This window comes from Trachinotus anak, unplaced genomic scaffold (assembly GCF_046630095.1).
Source record: "Trachinotus anak isolate AG129_WGS33_773 ecotype Australia unplaced genomic scaffold, CSIRO_AGI_Tana_v1 ptg000010l, whole genome shotgun sequence".
Lineage (NCBI taxonomy): Eukaryota > Metazoa > Chordata > Actinopteri > Carangiformes > Carangidae > Trachinotus > Trachinotus anak.
Window position 1 is genome coordinate 3970001 of NW_027273861.1, and position 16517 is coordinate 3986517.

General features: G+C 45.5%; 1 protein-coding gene across 11 annotated transcripts in view; it reads right to left on the reverse strand.

The window, feature by feature from the left end:
- dab1a (DAB adaptor protein 1a) overlaps positions 1–16517 on the reverse strand; it is a 220419-nt gene that overhangs the window by 69419 nt on the left and 134483 nt on the right. For 6 of the 11 annotated variants that reach the window (XM_071486988.1, XM_071486983.1, XM_071486986.1 and 3 more), the window contains exon 1: positions 13931–14214. The exons of 2 other annotated variants lie outside the window; for them this stretch is intronic. The gene's annotated coding sequence lies outside the window, so the exon portion shown is untranslated. Of the gene's footprint in view, positions 1–13930; positions 14216–16517 lie in introns of those variants that run through there. 3 more of the 11 variants (XM_071486980.1, XM_071486984.1, XM_071486975.1) reach the window with 1 other exon arrangement.

Genomic DNA, 16517 nt, shown 5'->3' on the forward strand with positions numbered 1-16517 from the left:
ATGATCATAGAGAACAAAATGATAATGGTAGATCTGGAGAGCAGAGAGCGCTTCACAGAACGTTAGTGACTTTGATGAGGATACAGGTAATGAAAGGGATTATTTCTTATGTGAGGGTGAACAAGAAAGAGAGATTAAAAAAAGGACAAAGAAAGAAGTGGCGAGAAGACGAGTGTATGTGTTTGTGTATGTGTGTGTGTGTTGGTATACGGAGAGCACAGAGAGGGACTCGCTGCCTCTGCTACCCCTACACAAACACCCCCCCTGACCCCACACCACCATTGTCCCACTTTCCTCTTCCTCCATCTCCCTTAACAAGCTGACTGTGAAAAATATCATCCCTCCCTTCCCTTTGTCTCTCCTCCCCTGCGTTTCTCTCTCTGTCTGATTGCTCATCTTTCTTCATTGCTCTGCCTGCCTCTCTCCCAGGGCTTGCCATCTGTACAGTAACAGGTGTGCTGTGTATGTGACTGATGTGTTTGTTACCTGTAGCGCTGCCTGCAGCCACAGCCTGCATGGAGAAGAGCTGCCTCCTGACCTACTAGCTACCACCCTACTCTCTCTTCCTCCTCCTCCTCCTCCTCCTCTGCGTCTCCTTCAGATGGCGACAGGATGAGAAGAGGAGCAGTGTAATGAGTTTGGGAGGCAACAGCAAGCTGTTGTGCATTTGTATGTGCGTTTGGATGAGCTTCTACCAGCCGTTCTGTGGTGGTGTGTTCACCGTGGTGGAGTTTGGGTAATTAGTCCCACCAGTCTATGAGGGTATGTGTGTGCCTGAGCATCTATGTGTGTGTGAGTGTGTGTGTGTGTGGTCCGCTGGCTCCTCTCATTAGTCTCGCAGGTGAGTGATTAAACGCTCTGCAACACCTGGAAGTGTTCCTCCTATTGCGGCTGTTGTCTTAATTTACAACTACAAACCTGAGAACTCCCCTGGCCCAGTCACAACACACTCCACAGGACAGCTGCACACCCCTGACGACACTCTTACAGCCACACCTCACTCTAGAGCCCCTTCAGACTTTGAGTTGATTGCTGGGCAGGGTTGGGTGATATGTCAAAATTTTCCAACCGGCCACCGTCAGTCCAGCAACAAGCGATTGCCGATATCAGTGAAATCAGCAAATGCAACAATGGTCGACGTAGTTGTGAAAAATAAAATACAAAAATACAAAATCACCTGTTCGGGGTTATTTTGGTTTTAAACCTGACGCAACCGGCCAGCCAGGGGACCTAAACAAAGCAATTTGCTGTCCTTGCAAATGTATAGCAGCAATTTGCATGAGCGTTTGTGAATCCAGCCTCCTGCTATGCTGCTGCTGTAAGCTGTAAAGACAGGTTGAGCAGCTGTCTGACACTGCCTGAAAAGCAAGTCTGATGGCGTCAGATGAAGAAGCCTCCACTTGCAGTCTCCACATGAACAAACAGGTGAGGATAACATGCTATTACCACAGTTTTTGGTGTAGTTCTCAAACGTGATTATGAATTGACGTTGCTTTTCTGCACCAATCGATTGGACAGAAACCTATAAAGACAGCTTCAATGTCATTTAGTCGCTGCTCTATTTTGTGAGAGATGGAAATCTGTGCTACAAGAATGTACATAATAACTGTCACTTCATATTAGTGCACGTGTTGAATTTGCGCTTTACAGGTTAATTATTTACTGAGTTGAATTGTGAAGGAGGCAGACCCTTAAATTAAAAAATAAAATGACAAAAATCACTGAAAGAATTGCCAACCCAGAGATCCAACCAGTGATGGACTCATTGATGGCCAATCCAATTGCTCAACCCTATTGCTGGGTCATCTGTTAAAGTTAAGGCCTAATAAATGGTAAATGTAAATGTAATGGAACTGTAAATGGTGTAAATTGCTCTGTTCAGGTGCACATGTGTCTGCTGTGGCTCAGCAGGTAGATCGCAGAGTTGGTGTTCCCCTTTGTCCACATGTTAAAAGCCCTTTTCCACTGCGTGGTACCAGCTCGACTCAGCTCTACTCACCTTCTTTGCTTTTCCATCAGGCCTGTTTTCCTGCTACCTGCTAATTTTTTTTGTATCATCTCCACTTTGCTCTAAGTGAGCTGAGGCGGCACCGAAAGGTGACGTGAAAAAACAGAATAGCAGATCACTGATTGGTCGGAGAGAATCATCAATACTGCTGGACAAACCCGCCCTTTTTAAACAGCCATGTGACTGTGAACCAATCACTGTGGCCTGTTACATTTCTGTTAGTTATTGTTCTATACTTTTAGCACAGCAATCTACACAGCCACGCTGTGGTCAGCTGAGGAGGTGTAGACATTTCTCTTTTATTTTACCTTTTTTTTTTAATCTTTCATTCTGCATTAGTCAAGTTTGCGTTGTAGATGAGGAACAGTGGGTTTGTGCATCATCACTGTGGTTACAACGCTGCACTGAGGGCGGTACTGTCTGCAGCAGAAAAAGAGGTACCTGGTGCCAGGAGCAGGGAGAGTAGAGAGGAGCTGAGTTGGTACCATGTGGTAGTGACAACGCTGAACTGAGTGAGTATGTGAATAGGTGAATGAGAGGGAAACCAGAGCCATATAAAAGCAGTCCATTCCACGAGAACACTGTTTTGCCAGAGCTGCAACATGCAAGTGATCTTTGGTGTCTGGCTGCATCGAACCCCCCGCCGGTCGTGGCTCTGACTGAAGTCGTATCTGCTCACATGTTGCATGAGGAGTATTTTGCTATCCATACTCAAAGCAGCAAATTTATTATGACAGATTATGTGAGGATTATTGCGGCTTTCAAGGTATTACTTTTGTCCTCTTTTTCCATGCATGGCAAAGGAGGAAAAAAAAATCTCATTGAAAACCCATTTTTACAGAGTGATCTGACATGAGAAGAATCTCCTCACATCCTCTGTATTTCTTGGTTTGTTAACATTGCGCTGCTGTAGCCTTGACATTCATTAATACACCTACACTGTACTTATACACCAATCATCCAGCCACAGAACCAGGCAGCCAATCAAACACCTATGTCATCACAGCAGGAAGAAGTGTGTTGTGCAGAAAACCATAAAGCTAGCCATAGCACAACCCAGTCCACAGTCATATGCCCGGTTGTATAGTGCTGCTTAATATTATTACTGCGTGTGTCCCTGAGGGCTGGGATGTGACGGATGTCAGTGATGTGGGTAATAAATTGCGGAGGTCAATCCACTCTGGTGAAGAGGTCCACTCTCAGGGAAGGCCACCTGATAGACAATACAGGCTTCAAATATCCCCTGTAGCACACATTTCCATTTATTCCTCAAGCCTCCGTTTGTCAGACTGGGGATCATTAAGTTGTTCTCTCAAGAGAGCTCTGGTCCGAGGCAGCGCGGGGGGATCGCAACAAGAACTCGTTTGAGGGGCGATTTACAGCAAAGGCCAAAGTAAGAGTCTGTTTTCTCTGGGCGAGCGGAGAGTCTCCAAAGAGGGGGAGAGAGAGGAGAGGTGAGACAGCGAACTCATCGCCAGCTCCAGAACCCATTAGACACCCACATAAACGCATGAGGGCGCATGCACAGGCCTGGTGGCGGGGCGAGGCGAGCCGGGCCGATCACAGCAGCAGGTAGTATGACTAATAACACAGCAGAACTCAGTGAGGCACACCAGGCAGTAACAACCATTTCTCACCTCACTTCTCTCTGTCTCTCACTTCCTTGCTCTGTCATACACTCTTTCCCCCACTTCTCTCCCTTTCTGCCATCCTTAAGTGGGATTTGATCAGGTTGCTCCATTTTAATCACATTCTTCAAACTGTATCTTTTTCTTCTGACCAAACTTTTTCATGTCATTTTTCTTTCCTTTGCACCTGAAGGACACAGATTACTGTAACGGCTGTTCTAACACCACGCTGCTTTAACTCCTTTCAGACACGCATCCGTAACATCACATGGGAAAATATGAGACAGTACTGCAAAAAACAAGCCCATAGGTCGTTTTGTTGCTAGGCGACATCTAGCGGTCGTAGTAATGATGACAGGAGCAAAGGGAAAAGTGTGGGGTGGGAGTGTTCCATTCCCATGTGAAAGTCGACTAAGTTAACCACATTGTTATTACTGTAACCATGACGACAAAAATCCTCTAATGTTGAGAAAGTACTTATTTTAATCTTTTCCTAAACCTAACCAAGCTATGGCCATTATCATAGTAACCAAGGCAACCAAGGTAAAGAACTGCCATATTTCAGGAGACCCTCAGGTCGTATCAGAGGGTTGAGAATAACCTGTGTGGTTGTTCAGGTTGGAGGACTGGTTGTAAAATAAGAGAAGAAGAACAATCTCTTACACAGTACAGCTGCCACAGAGGACTGAAGCATAGTGAAGCTGCACACTGCAGGAAAAAAGCATGTGCGCACTATTTTAAATCATACACACACACACACACACAAAAACACACACCAAATATGGTGGTCCAGTCATCCACATCATATTATCAAATATTTCTGTCAGCTCCAGCCATGGCTATTACGGGAGTGTGTGATTGAAACCATCAGATCAGTTCACAGTCATTTAATCGTGCAGCTCTTAGATCTTTTCTGTTCCATTAATCCAGCTTTATGTGTGCACACACACACACACACACACACACACACACACACATGCAAGCACACACACATACACAGAGTGAGCATGGCCCCATGGCCATGGAATGGGTGGTCTTAACACCATCGTTCCCAAAAAATCACTTATCATACTCATCAGCCCTCATACTGCCATGCATAGAGGAGTGATTATCTGGAAGCACATCCAACTAATTGAAGGCTGCCTATCTTAATGCTCAAATATAGAATGGGTGGGAGGGCCTGTGTGTGTGTGTGTGTGTGTGTGTGTGATAGAGAGAGAGAGAGACAGAGAGAGAGAGAGAGAGAGAGAGAGAGAGAGAGAGAGAGGAAGAAATGGGTGTGGGGTAGAAAGAGGGATAGAAGGGTCATGGGCTAAGGGTAAGGGGGCCATCAAAAGCACTATTATACTGAAAAAATTCATTTACCCTCCAGTTATATGTCCTCTTCATTATTTCACTCTTTGTGTGTGTGTGTGTGTGTGTGTGTGTGTGCATGTGTGTGTGTGTGTGTGTGTGTGCGTGTGTGTGTGTGTGTGTGTGTGTGTGTGTGTGTGTGTCACCAGAAGCCAGTGGACTGTGTCAGTCCAGTTGATGCTCAGTGGAACTCGATCAAGGAGCACAAATGACCTGAGAGCAGGTGATTGAATCCTCCATTCGTCCTTAAAGAAGACCCCTGACTGAGAGGCTGACCACACACACACACACACACACACACACACACACACACACACACACACACACTGAATCTGTTGCACTTTAAACCCACATTTATTGGCAGTTATCTGCTAGATTTGCCATGAACCAAATCCAGTGACTGCTCTGAACATTAAAGCTCCTTCCTGCAGCACTGTTTATGTTGACACTGACTAACAGGACTCCCTGCTGGGTGGCAGGGTTGACAGTCCCACTCATCCCACTGAGAATCAACAACAGGTCTGCACAGACTTCAGCCGCTCTCAGCTCATTGATCTGACTTGCTGGTCTGACTTGCCAAAACAATGCCAGTTCATATAAACCACAGGCAGTTGCTCCCAGCACAGAAACTCACACAAGCTCGGTTTTCACAATGTGATCAGTGTGAAATGGTGGAGTGGTGACAGGAACATGGAGCTGAAGAGTCCGAGCCAAAGAAACCCACTTATTTTCCTCAGCAGTCGGTGGGTCAAACCAAGAACAAAACACCAGTAAATATTGGACCTGAGCAGGAGGAGGAGGAGGAGGACTCTGTCCATGCTGCTCCATATTGTGAGCTTGTTCTAGGGTCTTCCTGCCTGCTAGCAGTCAGAAATAGCTTAATACAGCTTTAAGCTACTTTCATAAAATGAGTGGTACAGCTGTATTTCATTTACAAATGCCGGCCTGATAAATACTTGCTTACTGGTGCTAAAGCTGCATTTTTACAGCTCAATCTGAAGCACAAAGCCATGCTAACTAGCTCAGGGCTGATTTGAGCTGAAAATTCCCAACAGTGAAGTGAAGACTAATTCATTTTATCTTTATTCCTAATGTGTATTTATGTGTCTGTGGGTCAAATCCTCTTACACGACTGCCAGTAAACAACATTTAAAACTGGAAAAAATAAATAAATACTGATACTAGAGGGGTGTATGGTGGGTCATTAGGAAGGAAGTGAGTGTGTGAGTAGGAAGCCGTTAATAACACTAAATATAAATGTATTAAGAAAATGATGTTTCTCTGTCTGGTTTTTCTTTTTGTGAACACTCCGATATACACGGAACGATTTCCAGTCCTATGCTACAGCACATTATTGGAGCTATTCTTGAACACGGTGCAACAGCTGTGGGACTGCTGTGGATGTGATAAGTCCTTATTTTTAAAAAAACATATGACAGATACTTCCCAAAAGAAGAAATGTGAACCTAGTGCAGTGAGTCCATTGGTGGATCACTGGTTATGGATCAATGGTTATGGACTCCATATCGCCATCAATAAAGGTGGGATTATGTTATCTTTCTACATCACTCCATCTGTCAATCTAAATTCAATTCAATTCAACAGGGTTTAGTGGCATGACATTTCCAATGTGTTGCCAAAGCACATATTAATATAATAACAATATAACAATATTAATATAACAAAATACAATATTATTATTAATAGAATAAAATACATAATGAAATAAAGAAAAGGAAAAAAGCAATAAAACTATACACATATTGTATGTACACACATGCAAATACATACAAATATACATACACATGAGTAACGGCAGGAGCAGTATTTATCTCTTTGTAGCAGCAGAATGCATCTGCATGAAAACTCATGAAACACACGAAAAGGTTGAGGAAGAACTGAGTTATTGATCAGCACCAGTCAGCTTCAGTATGGTCCTGGTAAACTGTCCATTAGTGGAGAAATTAAACCACAGGTTAGTGCTGAACAGCTGTTTTTGAGTTTGAATCAGGGCTGAACAACTCATCGAGATATCCAAATCACAATATGATCAAGAGCAATATAAATAAATTTTTCTTTTTTTTGATGAAGGTAAAATGTGTCAAAAAAGACTATAAATGAAGTGCTGTGGTGCTGCAGAGACGCCCCGGCCCACAAATCATATTCTCCAGACATAAGATGACCATCCCAACTGAAATCCTGAATCATATCATAATTGCAATATCTGCCAAAATAATCACAATATGATTTTTTTTTTGGCATATCTTTCAGCCCTAACTGAGATTGTGTGTTTCCGCTCTGCCACCCTCCCAAACTTGGAACAATGGTTCGAAGGCAGCACTACTGATGTGGCAATAACCACTTCATTCACTAAAAGCTGCCAGAATTCATGCCTCATGTCCCTGAACAGGTGCAGTCATGACAATGTTTGTATTTCAAGAGGTGAAATAGAGGAGCTGGCCCTGAGGCATACAGCAAACCAGTAACTCTGGGTCTTCACAGTCATCGCTGGCTCTCAGCATAGTGATCGAGAACATACACAACCTAGAAACCTAATTTTAAATACATTAGGCCTGTTCAGTCATAATGTGCCCCCCACCTTCCTTCTCTGCTGGAGCTGGCTGTAGCAGTCAAAGTGACTGACCTCTGCACAGCAGGTCCCAAAAAATGGCCTTCGGAGACACTGAGTGGAAGCATGACAAGCTGCATTCAGCCTTCTCTCCTCTGCTCTCTAAATGCACTGTGGAGCAGGAACAGCCCAAAGTCTGTGTGTGTGTGAGTGTGTGTGTGTGTGTGTGTGTGTGTTCATGCCCACAGTGGGAGGTAGTGAGATGGGCAAAGAGAAAAGCAGTGTGTGTCCAGGCTTTTGCATGTGCACGAGTATGTGTGTGTGTGTGTGTGTTCCTACAGGACAGTGTTGACGACTCGGTGCAGGGAATGAATGGCCGAGGCTGAGCAGTAAAATGGCCACTCACAGCTCTGCAGCACCGTTGACATTGAGGATCTTCAGTCATCGCTCACCTCAGCCTTAACCTCCTCTTTTCTTTTATGCCTCACTTCATTTTCTTTTCATACATTAACATTTTGTCTGTTAGTGTGTTTTTTTTCTTTTAAGTCTATTTCAGGGGTGAAATTTCTTCCATTTTGGATTATATTTTCAGTTACTATGGTAACATAATGTGCACTACCTGAAAGGCTTGTGTACCAGATGAGTAACAGGTAGAGCACAGTAAGCAAAATATGTAAAAACCACTAAAACCAAAGCCTCAGAGGTGCTGCTTTAATGCTGCATGAAAAAAAAACAGATCCCATTTTGATCATTTTTATGTTTCCACCTTAATTGAAACTTAACTTGGTTTATGGGAGGAGCAGATTTCATGACCCATGAAACCACACAAAACTCCATTCTGTGATCACAAAAGTGTGACACCGCACTGAGAGCTAACTAAAGCACAGAAGTCTGTAAATGAGAGAAAATGCCCGGGTGTGTGTCGGGGATGAGTGTGTGTAAGCGTGGTAGTGTATGTCAGAGAGTGTGAGCTCAGCAGGCTGAGTGCAGGAGCATGAGGGCGCCCACAAGCCGCTCCTCTGAGCCGAGCGAGTCGGCTCCAGATGCTCCGGGGAGGCAGCTTGTGACGTGGTTCCGGCCCAGGGACAGCTCCTCTGTCCTGGACACAGATGCCAGACTCAGCCCCTCTCCCCACCCGGAGTCATCTGTGTTGATGACAGATGTTTGGCACACGGGGCAGCCCCAACACCACCTACAAAGAGCTGAATTAGGCTACCAGCATCTTGTCTTTCAAAACAGGACAGGGTCAGAGAAGCTAAGTCACTTCCACATGACTGAGTAAACTGCTCCCTGCCATGTAATGAGCCAATGTACTGTGACACATCACTGAGGGTCAGGGGCAGTGAAAACAGCAGCTAATCTTTACAAACACACAGAGTAAGGGAGAGACAAAGAAGGGAATCATGGGATGGTTAAAAATTCATTAGTGAGCAGCCCGAGAAAAGCACAGATGAAGAGAAAGCAAGACAGACAAAGAGAGTAAGAAAGAGGGGAGAAATATAAAGAGGAAATCCTCTGAGGAAAACATCCCTCCATTCCCGTCTCCGTCCTTTTCTTCTCTAACTTTGTTGTAGTCTCTCAGAGAGTGTGGAAGTCAGTGGAGCTGCTCCACAGGGAAGTGTAGCTAACAAACCCCCCAGCAAAACCCAGAGCCCACTCCCATCCTCCCTCCGTGCTTCGCCTGCATGCATTCATTATCTTATTGTATTCTTTGAATAAAGAATATTGTACAAAAACCAGGCATCTGTACACGGCTGCATGAAAGGCAGAGAACACAAATTAAAATGTAATTTATGAAGCTTTGTTTGCCGCTTTCTCTCAGGCACCTGAAATGTCACCAGGAGCATGTAATACTGCTGAGGTCTGCTGAGGCGCGTGTGTGTGTGTGTCTGTGTGTGTCTGTGTGTGTGTGTGTGTGTGGGTGGTTTGAGGGAGGTGGGTGGTCAGGGATCTTGACTTCTGGGGAAATGAGAATGTAAAGCGTTAAATTAATTGAAGTGTTAATGTGCTGTGACTCCACTCTGGTGCATGCCTCTGTGTGTGTGTGTGTGTGTGTGTGTGTGTGTGTGTGTGTGTGTGTGTGTGTGTGTGTGTGTGTGTGTGTGCTATAAAGTGCTTTTGTTTGCTGTGAAAACTCATTACCAAAGTGAACACCTTTGTGATTTCACCCCAAAGTGATGCTCGGCAGAGGAAGGAGAGAACAGGAGAACCAGACGATGTGCAGCAGGAGGGAGAAAAAATAATAACAACAATGGTGATATGAGCAGGAAAAGAAAAGAAAGAACTTAAGCGTTTCAGTTCCATAATCAACATCTCATCTGAAACCAGAGGATCCCCAAAGCTATTCCACAGGCAGAGAGAGAGGGAGCTGAGGGGAAAGAGAGAGGCAGAGACACACAGAGAGAGAGAGAGAGAGAGAGGTATTGCAGTGCTGTAGGAGCAGGGCAGAGATGGAGAACCAGACAGAGGCTGAGAAAACATAGACAGGACAGAGTGAGGGTAAAGATGTGGAAGAGAACAGAAGTGCAGCAGTTCCTCTGTGGTCTAGTGGAACTGTGAAAATCCATGTGTGAGGTTGGTGTAGTCCATCAGAGGGCATTGTGACCAACACTCATGTGATTGTACAGTTCCTACTCAGTGATGGCCGGTGATACATCACAGACCTGATACCTACTGAGTTCAGTCCTCTGTAAACAAGCAACAGTGACTACACATAGAGCTGTGGAGAGCTGCAGGAAGCAGAGCATGCTGAACCCACACAGTAAATATCAGGGCAATGAAATTGTGTGTGTGTGTGTGTGTGTGTTGTTGTTGTGTCTGCAGATGTTAATCCCAGTGGTGTGGACAGACTGCGAGTGTTTTAAGAAGATCACAGATTATAGGCTGCAAGAGGTAATCATGATTTAATGGTAATGACAGTTCTGTGCTCATCCAGTGTCTTTTAGGTTTGTGTGTGTGCGTGTGTGTGTGTGTATTGATTTGCCAGGTATAACACACACACATCCCATTTCCTTTACAGTGAATAAGTAAAGGCCAAGAAATTAGGAGCACACAGACACACACACACACACACACACACACACACACACACACACACACACACACACACACACTCCCAATGAGCTGTAAAGATATTCTCAGTGCCAATTATATCTGAGAGAATGTCACACACGAGGAATGTGGATCAATGGTGGGGGCAGCCAGCCAAGAGCCAGTCAATTCTCCCTCCCTCCTCTCTCTGGAGCGGCGGAACCCCCCACTGAAAAAATACCAATATTTAACATGTTACAACCTGTTTAAAATCCCTCAGCCGAGCTGGAGCAGACTCCACTGTCACGTCTTCTTCTCTGCTCTTTTATTACCACTCCCACTGTGGGAGAATTCGACCTCTGACGACGATGCACGTTTCAGAAGGACACGAGGAGGTTACAGTAAAGAGCCGGTCTTTGGCTCACACTGAGGAGAAATCAATCCTGGTTCAATCATGAGTCAGAGCTGCGCTGAGACACCCCCAGGAAAACAAACTTGCAGAGCTGAGGGGAGGAAAGGCCCGAGGAAGAGGAATACTGCACAGTAGTTGTATAATTGTGGATGTAGAAAAACATCGACTGCATGTTTGTAGAGCTCTGTAAAAAACAACATTCCCATCAGGCATCAAACAGGAAGAGAAGGTAAGCAGGGGACTTGGTGAATGTTTGCTATCTTCCTGCACGAGTTTCATTCAGCTGCAGCTGCCGGCTCATTGTTTTCACCACAGCTAATTTAAAGAAATGCCACTGAGACACAGCCGGCGTTGCGCCAAGCAGGTATCTTGAATAGGCTGTCAAACTTATTGTGGCGTTGAATTGTATCCATAGCAACAAGTGTCACTGGGGGTGCAACAGCAAAATAGGCAGCTATGTGAATGATGAGGTTACAGTAGAAGTGAAGTGCAAAGGTTGTGGGAGCAATTTGACCAATTCGTGTTATTTTAACTTTCTAGATGTCACAGTGCTTCAAGTCAGCATCTTGGAACCTGATCCTGGGTCAGATCCTCTGGTTTTCAAGACCAAAACCCACTACAACATAATGTGCTCAATGGCCACCCTCACTTTTAAAGTAGCAGTGCCTTTAGTCAAACTTTACACAGCTCAAGAAACGCCTTGAGCTTCATGTGAGTCCCTGCAGGTGGTACTTTTACACACATTTACATGGTTTCAGAGGGGTTTCTGTGCAGCACAAAACTATTCTGTGCGAGACGAAGGCTTTCTTCATATCAGAGGTACGCCATGTCTCAGGCTGAAACACAAATTCAAAGTTACAACCCTACCTTTGCAAACGGCTGTGAAAAGCTTTCGGAGCGGGAACAGTAAGCTCCAGCTTCCAGTGGTTTCTTGATGTCAAGACTACACAGCCTAAAAGAGATCTTTTCCCTCTGTTTCAAGATTTAGTCCAACATTCATTCAGGAGCACTGTCTCCTGCTACACAGACACAGGCCCCACTATAGTGTGCTGGAAAAACATAAATTGCATGAGGCAGGTTGGGCTGTGGAGAGCAACAGAACGGGCAGAGAGAAAAGGGAGGCTGTGGACGCAGCAGACGGAGATGAGAATTGAAAGAGGGAGAAAGAGAGCCTTCATTAGTGTTTTCTTTCAGAGTTTCCCCACAGTTCTCTGTGGGTTTCTATGGCGACCTGGAGTAGCCTGCTGGGCCCATACAGGCTGAAGTAAGAGGTCTGTTTGGCAGGAGTGAAAAAACTATTCAAAACCTGTACCTAGTTTACATAAAATGTCCTGCACTCACAGTTCTACTTTTACAGCTACAGGGAAATAAATGTTTTTGATACAGTAAAATAAGTTAGAAGTGTTCTCAAATTACTATCTTTGTGTAGTTTTACCTGTAGATATGCATCATATTTCATGATGTTAATGTGATTTCACATGTAAAATCTAAATCTGCTAAGTAGCTAATAAATATTCAAAAAACAAACATGGTGGAGGAAGAAGAACAATGTTTCCATGTGGCATGCAGTACAATGAGAAGTACTCCAGTCACTGCCAGCTCAGAATAAAGGAAGAGTTGCTGAGTAATACTCATGCACACACACACACACACACACACACACACGCAGGTCAGTGGGCTGCACCTGCCATGCTTGCGAGTGACACTGATTTTGCATCTGTGATAAAAACCCAGCAAAATGTCCCTGAGAGGGGTCTTCACTGGAGGCTGGAGTCTCTCTTATTCTTCTACAGGCCGCGTGTCTGCACTGACTGATGCGGGATGTGAGCAGGGCAGGAGGGAGAGAGCAGAGAGTGAGGGTCTGCAGAGCACCACTGCCTCCTGATTAATGCGGCTTTTAGCTGCAGCGGAGCCTGGGCCCCCCCAAAGCAAACCGACCGGGTCGCCCATTCAACTCCCCCCTCCCCCCCTTCTCCATCAACCCAAACCCAGAGACTGAGAAGCGGCTCCAGCCTCCACCGCTGACTCCGTTTCCTCCACGGTGCCGTGTTGAGCTTCATGCCACCTGACTCCCCACTGTGAGCTAACCCTCCAAAGTGGACAACCCCCGCACACCCGGAGCGCCACGGTGTCCAGTGCGGGGTTAGAAAGCCTGACTGGATACAGAGACGTGAAATACAGCTTTAAAGGGTGTTTGGTTTTACTTTAAAAAAAATAAATAAACCATTAGGCAAAGCAGAAAGGTCACAAAGCACACTGCTCATGGGTCTCCCACTGACTCAGCTCCCTCTGAAGAGATATTAAAAAACAGCAGCAAGTATAATGAGGTTCCCATAAAGTCCCCACCGAGCACCACAGACAGGCTACTCTGGGCTCTTGGATTTTTTTCGTTGGGGGGCAGAGCAGCAGGCAAACACACACCCATCGAGCACGTTGAAGTGCACGTAGAAACGCAGAATAAAAACTTGCCGTGGTTTCATCACTTTACACGGAATCATTGTGGATGATGGGAGGGACGGAGGGACGCCCCGACACGCACACACGCTGGGGAGGCAGATGCCAAATGCAGCAAACCACTGTCTGTCCTCCCGCCTAACGTCACACACACACACACACACACACACAACCCCTGACCACAGTCTCAGTGAGGGGTTCACTCCCCCCACAACCGCCCGATACACACACAGTACAATCCCGATGCACCAGCACCAGCACCTCCAGCACCAGCACCAGCACCTCCAGCACCAGCAGCACCTCCAGCAGCAGCAGCAGCAGCAGCGGTAGATAATTCATTGCAGTGAGCGGAGCACAGTGAATCCACAGGCTCCTCTCAGGTCCACACGCACCAACTCTCCCACACCAGGCTACAAGTGCACCCTCCGTGGAGCCTGTGCCGCGGCCGCTCGGGCTGTTTGCACTGGCGCACTTACCTTTGCACTACAGCCAAAATCAGCAGTTAGTTCCCATTTTGCGAAAAGGCTTTAGAATCCATTCATTCCCGTGAATCTCCTCCTGGTTTATTCAGACATCCACAGCGTGTTGCAGCAGGGAGAGTAATCCAGTTTTCCATCCCGGGGAGAGCGCTTGCGAGCTTCCTTACATCTTTTCCACAATCCCCACAAAACTATGGCAGGCTTCTTTCAGCGCGTTTACCCCCCTCCTCGCTCCTCTGCCCCCTCTTCTGCTTTCCTCTCCCTCTCTCCCTCTCTGAGGTTGCCTGGTTACCTCTTTTCTGTAGGCTGGTTCAGACCGCCGGCCGGCAGCCAATCACAAGGCCGGGTTCATCTTAACCCCTCCACTGCTGAACTGTCCTGATTTCCAGCTTTCAAGGAGTGGGGTTGGAGGGAGTGGGGTTGGAGGGAATGGGTGGGTGGGGGGTGGGGGGGGGGGGTGTATGCTAACAGAACCACAAGGTGCACGAAAAGATGAAGAGAAGAATTGGAGAGGAGAGACTGATGGAGATAAAAAAAAAAAAAGTTATGGAAGAAACGTCATCAGACTTGTGTATCACTGTGCTGCCCAGAGTTTAGCATCATCATCACTTTTTTTCTACACACACACACAAAACACACTCACTGAGTCACGAATGCACGCAAGCAGTTGTGAGGCAGCAGCCTACACCCCGTCATTCAGCGTAGACTATCGATTGGTTAACCACCTGCAGTTAAGTCGTGCAGCCTAAATCATGTGTTTACGTGTCTGTGTGTGAGTCATAGACTTGGCAAACTCACCATGGTGTCTAACCGTCTTACTCTGAGAGTGGGGGCGCACTTTAGTTTCTGGAAGTATGAAGAAATATAAGGAAGAGATCAAGAGATCTCAGAGAACTCTGCTTCTTTACTGTTGTTCATTGATCAATAAGAGTAAAACTGAAAAAAGCTCATTCTAATAAGAGACTGAATTCATGCTTTTCCTGCAAACACCCTCAAGCCTTAACATTGTATAGCAGGCCCCCCCACCCCCACCTCTTTAATCCACACCTCTTCCTTTCACTTCTCTATACCACCACCACCACCTCCTCCTCTCCCTTTCTCCTGCACTTCCTCGCCTCTGATCCTCCTCCTCCTCTCCGGATGTGGAGTGCTGCTGTCAGGTGTTTAGGAGCCTCAGTGTGGACACAGTTCCTCTGATCTCTGCAAAGACTGGAAGACACTCAACACTCTTCCACCCGAACCCCGTCTTCAAACGGGGATGTAGGTTTTAAGGACCCCACTTTTTTCTAGAGATCATCTGACCTCGATCTTTAACAAGGTTAATCTCACCCACTGAAAGCTACCACTGCAAAACTTAAACATTTCTTATCACATTATGGTCTGTTTTACCTAAACATAACAGCACTGGGTTTGAAGTGACGCTAAGTAAAGGGTTCTGTTAGCAAGTGTTTAGCTGGTGTTTGACCAACATACAGTTGGGCGCCCACTCGTTGTTTTGACCCCAGCTTCACATTTATTATTATCAACTCTCAGCAATGAACCGACACATCTGAAACTTTGCTTCACCAGAGTTATCAAACCTTAAACCTTTACCTAGCAAGCGACTCAACCAAACATGAGAACCCATTATTCAACAGTTTAAAACAAGTTGGGAAGAAAATCTTCATCTATAAACCTAATAAAGACACAAAGTCAGCAGCCAACAGTGACTTGTAGTTTTGACCACTTACGTTAAATTATCCACCCTGCAGCATGTGATGTGACCTCAGGGTGCATTCACACCATTAACAATGCAAACAAAACCAATAGCAGCCTATTGAAAATACCGTCGTCCATAAACTAGCCTACCATTTGAACATCAACATGATCCTGAACATAACTATGCCTGAAAATAGGATAATGTTGAAATAACTTTCCAGGACAACACAATATTTTCCAGGACATTTCACTTTTTCTCTCATTTTACATTATTTTCCAGGACATGTGGGAACCCAGGGTTTAGTTTCAAAGCTGGTTGAGACACAAGGTTTAGTGGTGGAGCATTTGTCGAGGAGGCAGGTAAATCAGATGTTGAAGTATGGTTCGTTTTGTACACAATGCATTTGCTTATAGCTGCCATCGACTGGTTTAAAGAGGCAAAAAGTTTCTATACAGATAAACACAAACTATGCAAAATTATGCAATCTATACAGAAAAAATGCAGGGTAATCCCGTAACAGAGTGTAATGTAACATCATCTGACAAGACCAATCAAATACACTGAAGTCCAACAGATCACTGAGACTGAGAGTAAAAGACTGTTACAGTGATAACTCTTCAGACTAAAGTAATAAATCCCTGTGCAGTTTTTTGGTGTCTGATAAGTTCAGACACTCATGGGTCTGTTACTTCAACCAAGATTTGTGGATGATCATCTCTCTGATGTGCCCACACCTGGTGACTCTCAATCCATCATTTGTCTCCTTCACCACTCCGTAGAGTGGCTACCCAGAGAGCTAGCACAGGCAGTGTTGTGTGAGTTCATACTTTACAGGAGCTGCCTCAAAGTTCAGTTCACACAAATTAAAATCAACTAATTCATATT